The following is a 17,637-nucleotide window of genomic DNA, read 5'->3' as shown; positions in this document are numbered from 1 at the left end:
CAGCATTCATAGAAACAATAAATACTATTTCATGAGTCAAGGGGTTTTTTTCGTGTCATCCCATCAGCACTTGAGAAAATAGTAAGCTTTCATTCAATGAAAAAGGTCAGTAAGTGGAATTTCCACACACCCCCCACCTCCATCTGAAAAAGGATTTTAAACAGTCTACATGGAAAATGTCTTTGTTATGAAGACAAACAGAACACAATTAAAAAAAACCCCAGAAATACAGAATTATTGTAGGCATTTGGTTCCCAGTGATAAGCTGCCCCACAAAGAACCAAAAAAGGGTCCTTATCAAGAGTGTCCATATGCCAAAAGTAACTTGCATTCAATCCCAAAGCTACCAAGAACAGCTTTTAAGATTCTCCACTTGTTACTAGACCCCAAGTCAGTCGCATGCTTTTAATTTAGCAAAATTTCCTCCTGGGTTAAACCTGGTGTTTCTAGGTGCAGGGAGAAGAGACAAAATGGAACAGAGAGAATATTTCCTGCCATACTTTAAACAAAACTGCTGTCCTGAACAAAAGGAAAAAAGCAACACCACTAAAAAAACAACATGAGCACACTTCACCAGGAAAGCCTGCACAAGGCCTAATCCTGCAAACCCTTACCTGTAACAGAAATCTGTGTGTGGGACACGCAGCTGTTCTCCTCACGCTGCTTCAAAACTTTTTTTAAATAGCTGTCAGAAGGCCTTTGCTGAAGAGAAGCACAGATGACACAAAAGACCCTGCCTTAATGCCTTTACTTGCAACTACTAGTATATACAAGAGGAGGCCACTTTGCAAACTACAAAACATCTAAAAATAACCTAATACTTCCCCAATATTACCTTTCCACCTAAATTATTTGCTATTGCTGCTTCAGAAAATATTATGCATTGCACAAGAGATGGTGATCTACCGGATCAAAAATGGGTAGGAGGAAAGTGGTACATAAAAACTCATTAATAAAATGTGAAAACCTACAGCAGCTTTCATGAAGTTTTTATAAATCCAAACAACTGATTCTGAAATGTATTCTCAAATAACTGGATGCATGGGAGTGCTGTATACAAAATTCTGTAATAAGGAACATGGCCTTTACACATTTACATGAAACATTAAACAAAAAAACCCCAAAATACTAATTCCATCCCTTGTGTACATGGATACAGTGTTTAGAAAGATCGCCTACTAGTTTGTTTGTTTTTGTTGTTTTGTTTTGGGGGGGCAGGGGGCTGGGATGGTTTCTTGGGTTATTTTCTTAACAGGACCACTACTTCAGTCAGTTCATAGAATGTACCTTGCCTGGGGCTGGATGAGAGCTGTGCAATGATAGAAATGGCTATAGTGAACAAGGCAACAGACTCATGAAGAGCTCATGGTTCTTAATTCACGGTTCCGTGGATTTTGTAGAAACCACAAAAGTCTGAGATTGTCTGCAAAAATCAACAAAAAATAAAAATGCTGCAACCCATCCCCCCAGTGGGAGCCAGCAGTCCTTACTGCCGAGAAGGCACCAGCTGACGGGGTGGCATGAAGGACAGCAGACAATATGGCAGCTACCCCATCATCCTTTCTCCCCGCATCGAGCTTCTTCACCGATCAGCGTAAAGGTGCAAGGCCACACGAAGGGCAGGCAGCAATCAAGATGGCAGCTGCCCCCTTGTCCCTCCTCCCCCCAGGCCTCTCTGCCAAACAGCACCAAGGGGCAGGACCACCATAAAATGCCTGCCAAAAGCAGGCCATAAAAAACCCTTTGTATCACCATGATTTAGGTAGGTCCCTACTCATGATTAAGGCAACCGAACACTGCCCCATGGAACCAGATTCAGTACCTGCTTATACTACTGACTTGAGACCTGGTCTGATTTGAAGAAGGGCTGAACTCAGAATCAGTGGACACTTTTGACCTTAAATCACTGTACCTCAGATTCCCATCTGTAAAATAAAGACACCTGTTCATCTCAGCGGTGCATTGTAAAACGCACTGATATCTGAAAAACAAAACACTCCAACACAATAGCAGTGGGCAGTATGGAGAATCCAATAAAGAAACAATCAGCTGTCTCCAGAACAGGATTTGAATAAATATATAATAAATAAGACATGGAGACACATAAGGAATAAGAATGAAACAAAACGCTGGAAACAAACACCATCTATTTTATGCACTGAATGAAACAGGGGACCTGTGGAAAAAAATAGCTTCCAATTACATAATCACATGCTAATAAGCAACTTTACATATTAGCATAGAGATATGGCTGGCATATGTTACAAGCAAGTTATAAGAATATAAAATGTTATCCCCAAAATCTTCTCTAATTGCTAGAGGGGATATTTATGGGTTAGAGAATCCAGCAAAAAATAAGTTTGATATGCAATTATACAATGTAAGTAGGACATGTGCTCAAACTGACATTTTATTTAGTTTGAACAACAGTGTCTAATTCTGAAAGGAGAGAGTTATGGACAAAGTAACTGCCATTAAAAGAAGTCCTAAACTAGATTTCAACTTTTGACTTGTAAAAAGCTCAAGGAACGTCTCTAAAATAACAAGTATGACCGATTTTTGCTGATAAATATTCCAACCTGACTCATATAATAGCTCATTTACACACACATTCAAAATATGAAGTTGAAGTCTTAACTCTTACAACAGATGTTTTCACATAAGCCGTGTCACAAAAGGTGGCCAACATCCCCCTCCCCGCCAAAAAGGCCAAGAACAAAAAAACCAGGAAGACGCTTACCCAAGGGATAGATACTGTAACAAAGCCAATACTTAAACAGGCATATTTACACCACAGCACTATCACAGCTAATTAAACTAGTACGCCTAAACCACAGTAAAGCCAGCAATCAAAGTGCCCAAACAAGCAGTGTTTTTTTCCCCTGCCATTCTGTTCCATGTTCACATACAACACAAAGAAGAGAGTGCGCTACCATGAAGGTATTCCACACAGTTGAGAAAGCTACCACTTTCAGGAGTGATCCAAGATTTAGAAAGGGCTTTCAGGAACCCAAAGAAATTATCTGATGGAAGAAGATGAACTGCTCATAAGCTCCCTGTAAATTCAAATGATTTCCAGTAGTTAATTTCAAAATGCAAAATGGAGTTAAACAAAAACTTGTGGTATGCCAAAATCATGAAAATTATTGACTCAAGTATTAGAAAGAGGTCTGGCAATAATTCCTGCAGAGCTACATAGCCTAACCACATATGAAATTACTACTGGAATCTACTGAATTTCTCTATGTTCATGCACATGGCCTAACCGGTTCTACAAGCCATGCTTACCAAGGGACTGTCACTTGACTTAGGCCCTTGATATTACAGACTGCTGGAACAGACTTCTCAAAACTCGAGATGAGCCACGGTGGCTGAAGAACCACAGGAGAGAGACTAATCCTCCGGCCCGTGGTAAGTTATCCCAAGCACTACGCTGCCTGATTCCAAGGACAAAAGCACCTCGCAGAACTGACTTGGCAGGGTAACACCACATCAGAAGAGTGAGGGTGACACGTCTTGAAGAATACAAGATGTGATTCAGGTTTCTACTTTAAGAAAAGTCTAAGCACTACTCTGGGAATTATTTTGGAACAATCCATCAGGAGTGTCAAAATACTCCAATGTTTATGAAAACACTTGTTATTTCAAATGTGCTACTGAAGCTCATTACTTAGCCCTTAAGAATAATCTACTATAAGGTGCAACTGCTTTAAAAGAGGAAGATTTGCTACAGCTCTTCCCCTCTTCAAGCGGGGGATACTAGCAACAGCATTCTTGTAGTGACTGGTCAAATTAGATTTGATTTTTGCTTACGTTTAAATTCTGCAGCATGAAAACTACTGTATCCTCTCTATTTTAGAAACTAAATATCTGCCAGGTATCCTTCAATGACCTATAACATAACACTAAGAAAGCAACTGCTCAACCCTAGACAATGCTTTCATGTATTTGTCATTCAAGAGCTATTAAGATGGCAGATTGGGTGAAAGGGCAATCATTTTATTCATAGCCAAAACCCAAACAAAATCTGATGCAATTTAATTACTACTTTGTATTGTATTAGGGATTTTTGCTTTTTACTTGCTGAAGTTGACAATATTGTATGTGATTACCAAAAAAACACCTCAACACTTCAGGCATTTACAGAGACCCGTCTCTACATAGGGTACAAAGCTAAAAGTACAAACCGGCAATACATTTCTAGTGGGAAATGGCACTCTCCCACAGGAAGACGGAGGAGTTGAGCAGCAAATACCACCTGTGCTTTCCTCATAGTGGGGTCACCCTGATTTGGGGAAAGAGGGGGGAGCTTCTCCCCACCACTTAAATCCTGCCCCCCCGCAACGTGTTTCCCAAATCTGGAGAAGGAAAAGATGGTGGGTATTTCTCCAGCTCAGCCCTATTTCTGTAGTTCAGCCCTAGTTTAACCACAGGGGAGATGGGAATAAAAATTGTCAAGTTTCCCAGAAATGAACCCTTGTCCAGTGTTAGAAATAAACCCCTGTCCAAACTAAGATGCCTCTTCACATTAACAGACTTGCACCATTGCTGTAGCCACGACGGTTCACGGAATATGCAAGAAGTGAGGCTTGTTTTTATTATTATTTGACCTATTGCATAGACGGAAAAGATGTTAGACACGTTTTCTTTGCTTCACAGGTTTGCTGCTCTTTCCCCCTTCTTTAAGGGACTATTTTCACTAACATAATGGAGTTATAATAACAGCTTTACCTCACATTTAACTGGAGTTTTGTCTAGTATCTAACCACTGGCTATATCTACTTCTTTCCCAGATCTGAGAATAGGCACTTTGTGCCAAAAAGCTTGTCTAACATCTCTCCCAACTATATATAGTCGGTCCAATAAAAGATATTACCAAACAAACCTTGCTTCTCCATGTTAAGCAAGCAGTAAAATATTCCCTTCATGTTAGGGTAGAATTGCAATAGGCACTGTGCCTAGCCCTATTACAGGCTGTAGGGGAAAAAAAGTTATCCCCTAATAGAGAGAGTTCCTAAAAACAGCTCTTTTAAAATCAGATTTTGGAAATTGAGATCCAAGATAAAACCACAAAGTCAAAGAACAAAATAATGACTTAGTGTCCATTTTGCAATGCAAAGAGAGCCAAACACAAACATCGGAAACAGTGGATAATTGTCAAGATTTATTTAAAACTTGGTATTCAAACTGGAAGAAATATAAGCCTTATGTTCTTAATAAACTAATACTTTGTCCTCTGAGCAAAACCATAATTTGGAAAGAACCATCCCCTCTGTCACTTGCAATGGTTAGAACTAGATGATTACGTATACACATGCCTTACAAATCAGACAGATGAAAGCAGTTTTCAAGGACACTATAGTGTAAAATCTGTCGTCTACTGAAGACAGAAGGATAAAATAATCAGACTGATGCTTCTGCTTTAAAGCATATTCAGACCCAATTTATTTAAGAAACACCAAACATGCACCAGAACATTAAACTCCCACCTTCTCAGACCAGTTGCAATACTTAATTGAAGAGATTAAGCCAAAACAAACATTTTCCCCATGAGAAAACACAAAGGGGTGGATCCAGCAGGAAAGAGGGATGGTGATGTGCTCCCTCACCCCTTTGCCCCTGGTTCACTGCTGGGTGCATGTTCAAGGAGCTCATGTGCACATGCAACTCTTCTTTGACAGTGATGCACCTCCCTTTTCAGCACCCTGCATCTGCTACTGGAAACATGTTTAATTCAAAAAGTTAAATGTTTCTACTATTTGACGATATGCTACATCCAAGCATTTACTAGTAGTGCATGACTTTTATTATTTAAAGGAAATCTGCAGGGAGGGGGAGGAAGAGAGAGAGAAAACTCAGTCTCTTTTCCTTTCTTAATGAAGTAGGCTTTATTAATCAAACAGAAAACTTTATCCTATCTTTGAAAAAAATAGCACTGCCTTTTGTCATCTTCTCCAACACTGCTAGAGTTGGAGTGGGGTTATAGGGGAAGTGTATTGATACCTCTCTTCCTTTGACTGGAAGGGAGTAGGTGTTAAACCTACTGTACTCCTTGGTCCTTAGTCACTGAAGCTAAATAATAGTTAATAACTAATGTTCTACACCATTTTATGTGCAAGAAATCCTTTCTCCCCCTACTGATTCTTATGAACATTAAATACCAAGTGAAATCAGCAACTGAGAAATGAAAGAACTTTACTGTGATAAAGTAAAAGCAACAAGGGCAAAATTTTAAGACACCTATTTAAACTTATGGATTGCAGTTTAGGAAAAAGTAATATTTTTCTGAAAATTAAGCAGCTACACCCTTCAAATCAGTTAGGACAAACAACACACACTCTCCTACCCCAACAAATTCTTCCACAAAACCAAAGGCTATAACTATGCCTAACGAATAGTGCTTGTGCCTGAAACCTTGCAAAGAACTTTTTATTAGACCAACTAAATAGTTGGGAAAAAGATATCACATCTACCCAAAAAACCTTGTCTGCCAACTGTCAACCATGCATTTCCCATGCAAAACAAAAAAAAAAGGGGGGGGGCAGAGAGAAGAGGGAGAGCAGAGGACCACCTTTCAGAACTTTATTATTTCATAAAATAAAGAGAGTTGCATATTCTGAGTAGAACAGCTATAAAAATCATTATGACCACACAATGTAGTCTACTAATATTTTAAGGAAAGAAAAAATTATTAGCATGTTTAGTAGGTCCAATAAAAGATTTACCCAGAAAACCTTGTCTAGCATGGTTCCAAGAATTTTTCTGATTCTTTCTGTGTGATTACACTATACAAAAGAAGCAATGCAGCAAACTATAAGAAGTATCTTGTAGCAAACTGAAAACTTGAAAAAGCTCTCATTATACAAAAAGAAAGTCTGGACAAAAAGCCAAAGCTTATTCTAGCTAAAATAAAAAGGGAAAAATGATATCTAAATTAGAGTTACACCATATAAAAATTATTTTCTCTATACAAGCTTTGATGCGATTCAGTAAATAAATAAATATGGATTGCAACCTAAGACTGTTGATGAGGCATTAAGATGTCTAACAGCTTAAATGCTTGTTTTCCTCTTGGTACATTAACCATAACAGTAGAAATCATGATCAAGTTTTTTCAGAACAAATTTTTCTTATCCTGTATTGATTAAGGCAGCATGAAAAGGAAGTGGAGCCATTCACTTCTATTTTCAACTGTCACATTAACTACACTAGCTATTGATTTTCTGCCAATGGTGACATCCTTTCTCCAAGGCCAACGTTAAACACCTAAATGAGCTTTAAAACAAGAAAAAAAAAAAAGGTGGCAGCTGAAAAGTGAAGTTTCAGTTATTCAGTCCTCATTATTATTATTACAGTTATTATACTTCAGTTATTTGAGTCCTCATTACTGTGCCTGAACCCTAATAACATTCCTCTTCCAAAACCTTCAGAATACTGAACTGAGGAGTCTAAATGAGTATCTGCATATTGAAAGGGGTTCTGCCAGTAGCAGCATAAAGCAGGACTCCACGCAACAGACCTATATGATAAATTGCACGGGAGTTAAGAAGCATTGTATTTAAATAGTGAAAGGTTTACCTGATCTAAAATCTGTTTATTGCATAGAATCACGGAGGGAACAGGTTTGTAACATCTCAGTTCTGATCAGCAGAAATACTCTAGCTTAAGACTGTCCAACTAAGCGGCAAGGGGCCACACACTGTGTGTGCATGTGTCTACCACACCAGCATGAGCATCCCCTCCCTGCCCCCACTGTACGGCACACCTGTGCACCTCACCCACTCCTGGGCACCCTCATGTACCCAGCCACCATCTGCCCTGCTGCACTAAATGGGTGAGGCTGCCAGCTCCTCCAGCACAACAGGCTGCACCATCCTGCCCCTGGAGCAGGAAGTAAAAGCCAGAGGAGGGAGGGGGAGCCTGAAGCCCCCAGTTGATGCTGCAGTCAGAACAGAGGGACTGATGGCTGGATGGGAGCCTGAGGCTGCAAATAAAACCCTTGTCAAGGCCCATGGGACACCAGTTATGGCCCTGCTCTAGCTAAAGCCTTTCTGAATACAACAGGGCCATTAGTAGAGACTGGTAGGGTTTAACTGCCTTGGCACCTGCTGCCCCTTGATTCAAAACAGCCTAGATGTGCTGTCTATGGCCACTGCAAAGACCTATTGTCCCTAGTTTTTGAAAAAGAGAGGAAAACAATGAATGCTTTCCTGGTAGAGGCCGCGCTTCACTCTTTATTTATCTGCCTACAGCTTCCGGGGAGTTGGGTTGGAGTTAGTGGAATTATAGTTATTTAGGGAAGTGTAATAAATGTTCCCAAACTGTTTCCAAATTGATTCAATGTGGACATGTAGTTTTTTTTCCTGGTGCATACACCTCAACCTTTCCAAAACTAAAATATGCTATTTTGAATATTTTCATGAAAACCATAGTGCTTGCTGTACATGTACATTTTTCCCCGCTACAAAAGCTTTGCCTAAGAGGTGCAAGACAACCACTGTAGATTTAAGTAATGTCTTGAGAGTCCTAGTTTGAAAAAAAACTTAACAGACATTAAACATCTTTGAGGAGGGGGGCTTTAATATAGTCTTAAGGTTGGTAAATGCATGAAATTTATTTCTGAATTATTATCCTTAAAATTCCAACAGAAGAGAATTAATGTTTTCAATTGCACCAACATATATTTTTGTAAAAAGATAATAAATAATATTTGAGCCAAGTCTCAAAAAGTTCTCGTAGAGAAACCTTAAAGGCATTTCAAAAGGTGTCAAACAACATAACATCATCAGTTTACAAGCATCATTACTTTTCACTTTTTCATTTATTTGAAAAGATGTATGGCAATCATGTTAGTAGCTCAGATATTAGAAAAGGTATGGCTACAGCTAATTTTAACATCCCTAGAAATGTTTGCCCTACACAGATTAAAATCTATATTTATAAAATGAAAGGAAAATTTAACCACAGAAACTGCATTTAGTTTAGAAAAACAAGCACAACTCTGCCAGAGTGCTGTCTTAAGTTTAGATCTTTGCCTTAGTAAAACATTGCAATTATGAGAAACCAAAATGGATTTCTAAGTGTTTCAAGATGAAACAGCCACAGGGTAATTTGCAAGATACGCAATTATCTTCTCAATTCTGAATTCATATAAATACAATGCTAATACTTACCATGAATAAATACAGATTGCACATCTTTGCTTATCTACAAGCAAGGAGGGTAGGGAGGAGGGGGAGAAGGAAAAAAATTATCGACATTAAAATATGGAATTAACACCTTTCATAGTTTCATAGTTGGGAGGGTCGGAAGGGACCTGAGCAGATCATCAAGTCCGACCCCCTGTAATGGCAGGAAAGAGCACTGGGATCAAAAGACCCTGGCAAGGTGTTCATCCAGCCTCCTCTTAAAGACCCCCAGGGTAGGAGCCAGCACCACTTCTCCTGGAAGCTGGTTCCAGATCCTAGCCGCCCTGACAGTGAAGTAGCGCCTCCTGATATCTAGCCTGAATCTACCCTCCGCCAGCTTGTGACCGTTATTTCTTGTCACTCCTGGTAGTGCTCGGGGGAACAGGGACTCCCCCAATGCCTGCTGGTCCCCCCTGACTAGTTTGTAAACAGCCATTAGATCCCCCCCCCCCCACCTTAATAAAACAAATTTAACAAGGGATGTGAGAAATTAATTGTTAGGCATAAAACTTTTTTCCTGAAGAAACTGGTTTTTGAGGTCTCATTCACTCATAGGGTTACACATTGTTAGACATGTTAAACTAAACAGAAAGCAAGCTGATAAGCTCTTAAAAAGATTTGTTGCAACAGAATCACTGACCATATGATTTTTTTTCAGTTCCTCAGACTGAATTACCCTAGCAAAATAGCTATGAAAAAGAAAAACAGACAAGAACGGACAGTTTCTATCTCCAGGGGGACCAAGTATCAAGAAAAAAATTCAGATGCGGTGAACAGAAGGTTAAAGTTTGACTACTAACAAATATCTCCACCATGACCCAATTAAACTTGGCTGGAAAGGACGGGCCAGTAAGAAAGCTGTCACTCACAAGAGTCTCCCTCGACAGCCCAAGCAAATTAAAATGCTACAACTGCTTTATTAGCAAGAGTGAAAGCTCAACTTCAGTGGAAAACCTCCCCTCTAACACAAACAAACCAACTTCTAAAAGAGACTGAGAAGTTGCATCAAAACCACTGGTCTGAGGCCAGAAAAAACACTGTCCTGGTTTCCTCAAGACCTATCCCCAGACTCTTCATCCACTACTGTCAAAGTCCAGAGGACGACTAATACTGACATAGTGTAAACTATGGAAACCAAAAAGCATAAAAAAAAGGTTTCTACCATGCCACCACATGTTATATGAAACCAAAGCTAAGATTTGTAACGGTCAAATACAGGTCAAAAAAAATCAGAGCCAGATCAACTGCAGTCCAACCTGGAGATGTGTAGCTCCTTTATTTGACAGTCTCCTTAAAAAATAATCATTAGTGGCACTTTACTCAACCCTAAGGAGGTGGGGAAGGGACCAAACAGTGAAATATTTATCCCAACATAAACACAAACGGACTTACTAAATGAAACCAAGCACATATTTCAGGAACTATGCAGGCATATTTATACTTAAAACCTAAAAAAAAAAAAAAAAAGGCATTGTCCCAAATGATAACCTTGCAGTTTTATAGATTACATCTGTAGTTTACTAGCTATTGAAGTTAACTACTCTAATAACTGCACTTGTATATCAATATACATGAATACAATGTCCAATGATGTAGTTTTAACCAAACACATTTAGCACGTGCTCAAGTGACATGGGCACAGTCAGTTTAAAAATTGACAATTCTAAATTATTTTCTCCCATGCTTCCATCATTTTACAATCCAGATTCTTCCCCAATGAAAATTATGGAAACCTACAATATCATCTTTTTTTGTTTTTTGGGGTTTGTTTTTTTTTTTTTTTTACAAATCATATTTTGGGGAGATACCTGGTTTTTCAGTTTTAAAAGGTCAGAGAAGAAACAACACAGGATTATATCCTATCAAAGGTGAAAGAACATGCTAAAACTTTTCAAGCTTTTGAATATAACAATTAAAAACAAACAAAATCCTACAAGAGAACTTAATCCTGGCCAACCTGAAGTATCAAGGATGAAACAGACTGTTCCTGATGACACTGATTCTAAGAGCTGCTAGAAGACTAGAACAAGGCCTTAGATCATCATAGCTATTTGCAGGTGACATTAACAACATTGTAAAATGTCTCATATACAGGCTATCAATAAAGGACGATTAAACTTAATATTCTGTCATTTACAATTGAATAGGGAACATTTTATTTAATGGCATATCGATCCTGTCACATCCAAAGAAACCAGTATTTTGCGCTTTAAGTATCAATATTTTCTATCTTGTCATTAACATCTCAGTAGTTCACATTTTCCTTTAGAATGATCTGTTTTCATTAGTCAGTTCAATTACTCATAACCTACTACTTCCTTCATCGGCACACATGGTGACTCTCTGATATGAGGAAATCACAACTAGTATCAGCTATATGAAAAGTAGCTTTCTTATTAAGTACCGATACCAGAAGAGAAAGCCACCTCTGGTGAATTCAACACTAAATATTAAAACGTTGTTCTACATGGCACACTGGCTGATCTTTTTACCAATTACTCAACTGCATTAACTTGTAGATTCTAGCACACCACAGCAAGGCAATCCAGTAATTCAGGGTTGTCCAACTTCTAGGTCATGTGCAGTTCCCAAACCCTGAGGCAGACACCAGGGGCTGCACCCTTCCACACACATACCACTGCACCATGTAGGCAGCCCCCCCTTTCAGCTCCCTCACTGCACCACACTGAGGGCCCACTGCCCAGCGCAGTGAGTCACACCACCCCACTCCCTGGGACAAGAACAGGGATGTGAAAGCTGAGGAAGGAGAAGCCTAGAGTGCAGCAGCAGCCAGAGCAACAGGAGCAGTGGCAGTCTGGTAGGAGCCCAGCAACTAAACATTAAGCACCCACAGTCCACATGCGGCCCACCCAGTGGACAGCCCTGCAACAATCCATTGCTCCTTCCACTCTCCTCTTCAGTCAATTCCATTTCCTAATCACAACCCTTACACAAATCACTGCTGATATCACTATTCCCAATCTTCACTAGGGTGTTAATGTAGAGGTTTAGGGAGGTGGGGGAAAAGGTGTTGTTTCCTCATAAGTAAAACCTGAATCTAAATGTGCTCACCACTCCCCTTAACTTGATAAAGAACACCTTTGTGCCCAAACTGAAATAAAAGCCCAATATTTCTTCAGTATCAAAAGTTTCAAATGTATGTTAGGTTGGCATAAATTCTTCAGTGACATGCTGTACTTCAGAAGGAAAAATAGTGCAGGAGACAACAGGGCTAGACTTTTCTTTTAAAAAAAATTTTTTATACAACTTTCAGTAAGATAATCAAATGGCTTTATACAGTCTTTCTTCTTTAAAGGATCCAAAAAAGCTCACAAATTTACATGGATATAGAAATTACATTAAGAAATTTGGCATGCTAGACCACAGGTAGGGACAGAAGATACAAAGGTACCTGTTTAACACAGTATATTTTGTGCAGGCAGAGAATTTAGCTTAATGCAATTATCTGAATTTTGTTTCGTCTAAAGCTCATCTGTACTAGGCAAGTGCAATGATTTAACTAAATCTGGTTAAATCAGAATGAACCCTTGATGTAGACACCTACCAGAATAACCCAAAAAACAACAATCCACAAACACAGGAGGTCACACCCTTTTAGTTAAATTAAATACCTTTTTAATCTAACCTAAAGACATTCTCTATAATAAACATGACCTGAAGATGCCAAAAGTCAACTTAACCTATGAAAGGTGCCAAGAAGTCTTCAATCACTACAAATAATTATGATCTCAACACTAAGCCAGATCCCCATCCTTATAATGGGGCAACACTACAGATAAGAGTACTGATTACTGAATCATCAATAGCACAGACTTTAACACTGCTATGTTCTTTGGAGGTCTACCCAAAAATTAACCCCCGTGAACCTTGTGCAGTAGGAAGGAGTCTGGTGAGCTTTTTTTCAGTTCCTCAGATTGCTAATTTGCTAGGGCAATTCAATGGAAAGGAAAAAGAGACAAGAACGGATGGTTTCTATCTCCAGGGGGACCATACAGGTAACCCCCACTTAGCGCTCTTAATCGGTTCCTGAAAAAACAAGTGTTAAGCGAAACGAGCATTAAGTGAAACTGAAAGTATATGACAATCCAAGATGGTGACTGCAACTGTTTTTAATGACCAAAGCATTTTACGAGGCAACCACGAGCATTATAACAAAACTCACTGAGCGCCAAGTGAAATCAGGCATCAATTTAAAATGAGCATTATAGAGAAAGTGCTAAACAAAACAGCGTTAAGCAGGGGTTGCCTGTACCAGGAGGAAACCTTCTGTTCACCACACCTGAATTAAGATTTGACTATTAACAAATATCTCTACCATGACCCAATTAACTTGGCTGGAAAGGACTGGCCAGTAAGGAAAAAGTCACTCGCAAGAGTCTCCCTCCACAGCCCAAGCAAATTAAAATGCTACAACTGATTTATTAGCAAGAGAGAGTGAAAGCTCAACTTCAGTGGGAAACATCCCCTCTAACACAAACAAACCAACTTCGAAAAGAGACTGAGAAGTTGCATCAAAACCACTGGTCCCATGCCAGAAAAAAAACACTGTGGTCCTGGTTCCTTTAGTACCTACCCCCAGATTCTTCATCCACTACTGCCAGTGACAAAAGAAGACTAATACTGACTACTTCTGCACTGTTTCCATAAAGTGTTAAAATTGAATGGACAGAGCTAATGGCTACGGAAGAATAAAAAGCATGCCCACATTGTACCCAGCTTAATTCAATATTATTTGGCCTCTATTTGCACGAACATCAAATTCCTTTTTTTGTCCTAACACATGGAGCTGACACATTGCCTAAGAACATGTGCCATCATTGTACTACTGCAAGAATACCAGTTTGTCAACATACTCCAAGTATATTATTACTGAATGTTTCTAAAATAAGTGTGTTCCCACAGAGGACTAATAAATCATAAGAGGATTTTTTAATATGTCGAAAGTAGTCGTCAAAATGAATTTCAACATCAATTAACACTGTGTTCATATTGAGTTAGCAGCAAGCTGAAACTCCTGGAATAACATTTAAGTGGAAAAAATACATAAAGAATTTACTTAGGTTTGGTTTTCATTATGAGAAATGAAAATCAAACCATAAAAATCCCACCCAAGATTCATACAATATAAAAGGCTATACAAAAAGTAGAATTAAAATCTTATTTGTATTTTATTTAAATACATACACCATCACACAAGCATAGGACTTTTTTTTTCAACTTTAGGGACAAATAAATGCCAAAAATTCATCAACTGTCAAGCAGATGGCTGTCTTCAAAGCAACATAGGCCTAACTCTTAAGAATGTTTGCATTCAATTTTCATTGTGGCATGCTGCCAAAGTTTTCTTGAGGAACATAACTGACAGAAAGGAAATAGAGATTAACAGTTCAACTCACCAAAATCTAAATGGAATTTCATGGGGCAAAGAAAGCACTCCTCTAGAGAAAAGCCATTCTCTCTGCTTCATTTCATAGGCTTGCTACAAACATCAGATGTGTAAGCTTCTCAAAAAAGTTGCTTTTGTACTAGGATATAGTAGGTAACATACGGAGGAAGAGCTGGTAGCAACCCCAATAATTCACTGAATTCAAGATGAGAAGTTTAATTACATTAGGACTACTGAACTTGTGCTCAGTATTGACAGTGTTGTTGAGCAGCTGCAGTAAATGATACTGGAAATGACCAAGTCAAAGGTCTTATACAGTAAAAGCTGCGCTATCCGGCATCTTACAAGCCAGCAAGTTCCACTAACTGGCATGCTGACTTGTAAGATAAAGTAAAACCGGAAGTGCCCACCGCGGCAGTTCCAGTTTCTCCAAGCCCCCACAGCCCGGGGCAAAGCAGCCTGCGCTGCCGAGCCCCCATGGCCCGGGGGCATAACAGGCAGCACAGGGCCTGCCTCCCTGTCCCGCGGGGCTCACAGGACGGGCGGCAATGCCACGGGAGGAGCAGAGGGATGCCCCAGACATGGTGGGAGAAGCGGCAGCCGGGGCTGCTCAATTAACCGGCATATTTTGTTATCTGGCATCCCCCATTCCAGGGGGGATGCTGGATATCAGAGCTTTCACTGTATCAGGTTCCACCACAGTTTAATGATGCATAAATCTGAAAATGCTGCAATTAAGTTGCTTATTGGTATATTGTGACAGGCTTGGGTATTCTGCCTTACCTGGAGTCAGGAGCCCCTAGTGGCCAGACTGGCCTGCCCATATTTCCTGTCTCTAATCTCTATCCTGCCACGACTTGATGTTGCAAGTATAAAAACAGGAGGTTGCCCATAGAGGTAGGGGTGGCCTAATCCTTGGTGCCTTTTTCTTCTCTGCCCACACCGTGAGGGTCTTAGTCGCCTTAGGGGCTAGAGTCATAACCTCCAGTAACATCCATGCTTTGCAGATGACTTATTTAGCCTCTTGTAGGGGATCTCTTAGTGTAAAACAGACTCTGGACCTGCAGGCCCAAACCCTGGTCTGGGCTTCAGCCTTCTTGACCTCTGCCTCTATCTGGCTGAGTTCCCTCAGTATAGGTCCCCTGCTGAAGACTCTGGGTTCTTGGGCCCCAGCCCCACATGTCTCTGACCAAAGCTGCTCTTGCAAGCATGCAGTACCCCTGGCATCCTGTTCCATGGCCTCTAGACATCCCCTACAGCTACAACCTGGTCCTCAGGTCACAAACTTAAATAAAGGAAAGAAAACCAACACAAAAAGGATTAACCATCTGATCCTAGAATCTGATTAACCATCTGATTCTAAATCAAACTCAACCCCCCTCAGGGCCACCTTCATAAGGAATAGCCTCAGATCCCCCAGCCCCAGTGTACCTACCTCCTCTTTTCTTGGCAGCCAGCTCAGCCTCCCAGCTCCTTCCCCTGCAGTCTGAAGGCCTGAGTGTAGAAGATATTGGGGAAGAGATGACTGAGGGGGGACTTGGTGGCCATCTATAAGGATTCAAGCAGTGAATATCAGGAGCTGGGAGAAAAACTGTTCACTAGGATGCGCCAGGGGAGGCCAAGGAGCAGAGGCCATAAACTGTTAGAGGGTGGTTTCACGTTGTTGAAAGGAAGAACCTTCTTTACAGTAAGGGTGACCATAATATGGAATAGTCTTTCCAAGAAGGTGGTGCAATCCCCAATCTTGGAAGTCTTCAAGAGGAGACTGAATAGACACCTTTCTAGAATCATTTGCTCAGCAGTATTCCTGCCCAGACCAGGGGGGTTGGATTCAATCTTTTGAGGTCCCTTCCAGCCCTTAATTTCTATGGTTCTTACACACAAGCCCTGCCCCATCTGGATAACCTACTGATCAACCCACTGCTGCCCCTAGAGATGTTCCCAGCAGTTCCTACTCAGCCTAATGAGCTGTTGAGCTATTCTTACCCTGCAGCCTTTCCAAGGTCCTTAGCAGGCTCCAGCCTCAAGGCTAGAGTTCTTGTTGGGATTAGATGTTGCAACAGCCAGCCCCCACGGGCTACAAAAGTCCTGCTCTCCCTCTAATTGCCGTTAACAGGGTTGGGGTTCCTTGTAACCTAGATCATGATTAACAGAGTAGAATTAGTTTAAAATCTGACATTCCTTTTTACTATATTTGATGCTGACGGCATGAAATGGGGCAAGTATTTTACACATTTTCATAAATACAGACAAGTTTCTTAAAAGGTCATACTCGGGTCTTGTATTTCTTATATATGGAGCTAAATAAATAAAAGTAATTGTCAGCCACAAATGTTATACCTCACTCTTGTTAACAAGTTGACAGGCTAAAAGTTCTGAAGCATATGACAAATGAGTTAAAAATGAATCTGTGGGAAGCTACTTATTAACAGACAAAAAGCCACACTTACTAATCAGCAGGGATCTGGGTTTTCCACTTGCCACAAAAAACTACAGTAAACCCTGGACTCTCTCATTTTAAAGGAGAAAAATGTGGGAAACAGTAGTTTTCCCCTTGCAGACTGGCAGAGTTCCAGCCTGCAAAGGGCTCAAGAGAGCAGGAGAAGGGCGGTCAGGCAGGGGCCACCACGTGCATGTTTGTATGTACATGGCCACCAGGCAGCCTGGAGAGCAGCCCACCACAGGTAAGTCTGTCAGCTGGGGTGGGAGTGGGGGGGCAGGGGTTGTATATTGAGGCCACCATAGTGAGGGTGAGGGAAGGAGTTGGGCTGGAAGCGCAGCCCAATTGGGGCAGTACATGGCACTTGGGGCCTGGAGCCAGAACGTCCAGTCACAGGGCCCAGGCAGCTCATCCATGGGGCATGTTGGGGGCAGCTCCCTGCCGCTGTGCACACTCGCAAGGGGGCATAGGGGACACCTGTCCCCCAGACTTGAGGGCAAGACAGAGGCAGGCTGCGGGCTTGGGCTTCCTGCCCTGCTGCCCTCCCTCTAGGGCCTCTGCAGCCCAGTGGAAGGGACCCAGCATGACAGGACAGTGTGGGG

General features: G+C 40.8%; 1 protein-coding gene across 10 annotated transcripts in view; it reads right to left on the bottom strand.

The window, feature by feature from the left end:
* Nucleotides 1–17,637, bottom strand: part of LCLAT1 (lysocardiolipin acyltransferase 1) — a 228,211-nt gene that overhangs the window by 197,816 nt on the left and 12,758 nt on the right. Inside the window, exon 1 of one of the 10 annotated variants that reach the window (XM_059717255.1) lies at nt 16,031–16,051. The exons of the other annotated variants lie outside the window; for them this stretch is intronic. The gene's annotated coding sequence lies outside the window, so the exon portion shown is untranslated. Of the gene's footprint in view, nt 1–16,030; nt 16,052–17,637 lie in introns of those variants that run through there. 10 annotated transcript variants of the gene reach the window in all.

This window comes from Alligator mississippiensis, chromosome 1 (assembly GCF_030867095.1).
Source record: "Alligator mississippiensis isolate rAllMis1 chromosome 1, rAllMis1, whole genome shotgun sequence".
Classification (NCBI taxonomy): domain Eukaryota; kingdom Metazoa; phylum Chordata; order Crocodylia; family Alligatoridae; genus Alligator; species Alligator mississippiensis.
This window is presented reverse-complemented; position numbering and strand designations above follow the sequence as displayed.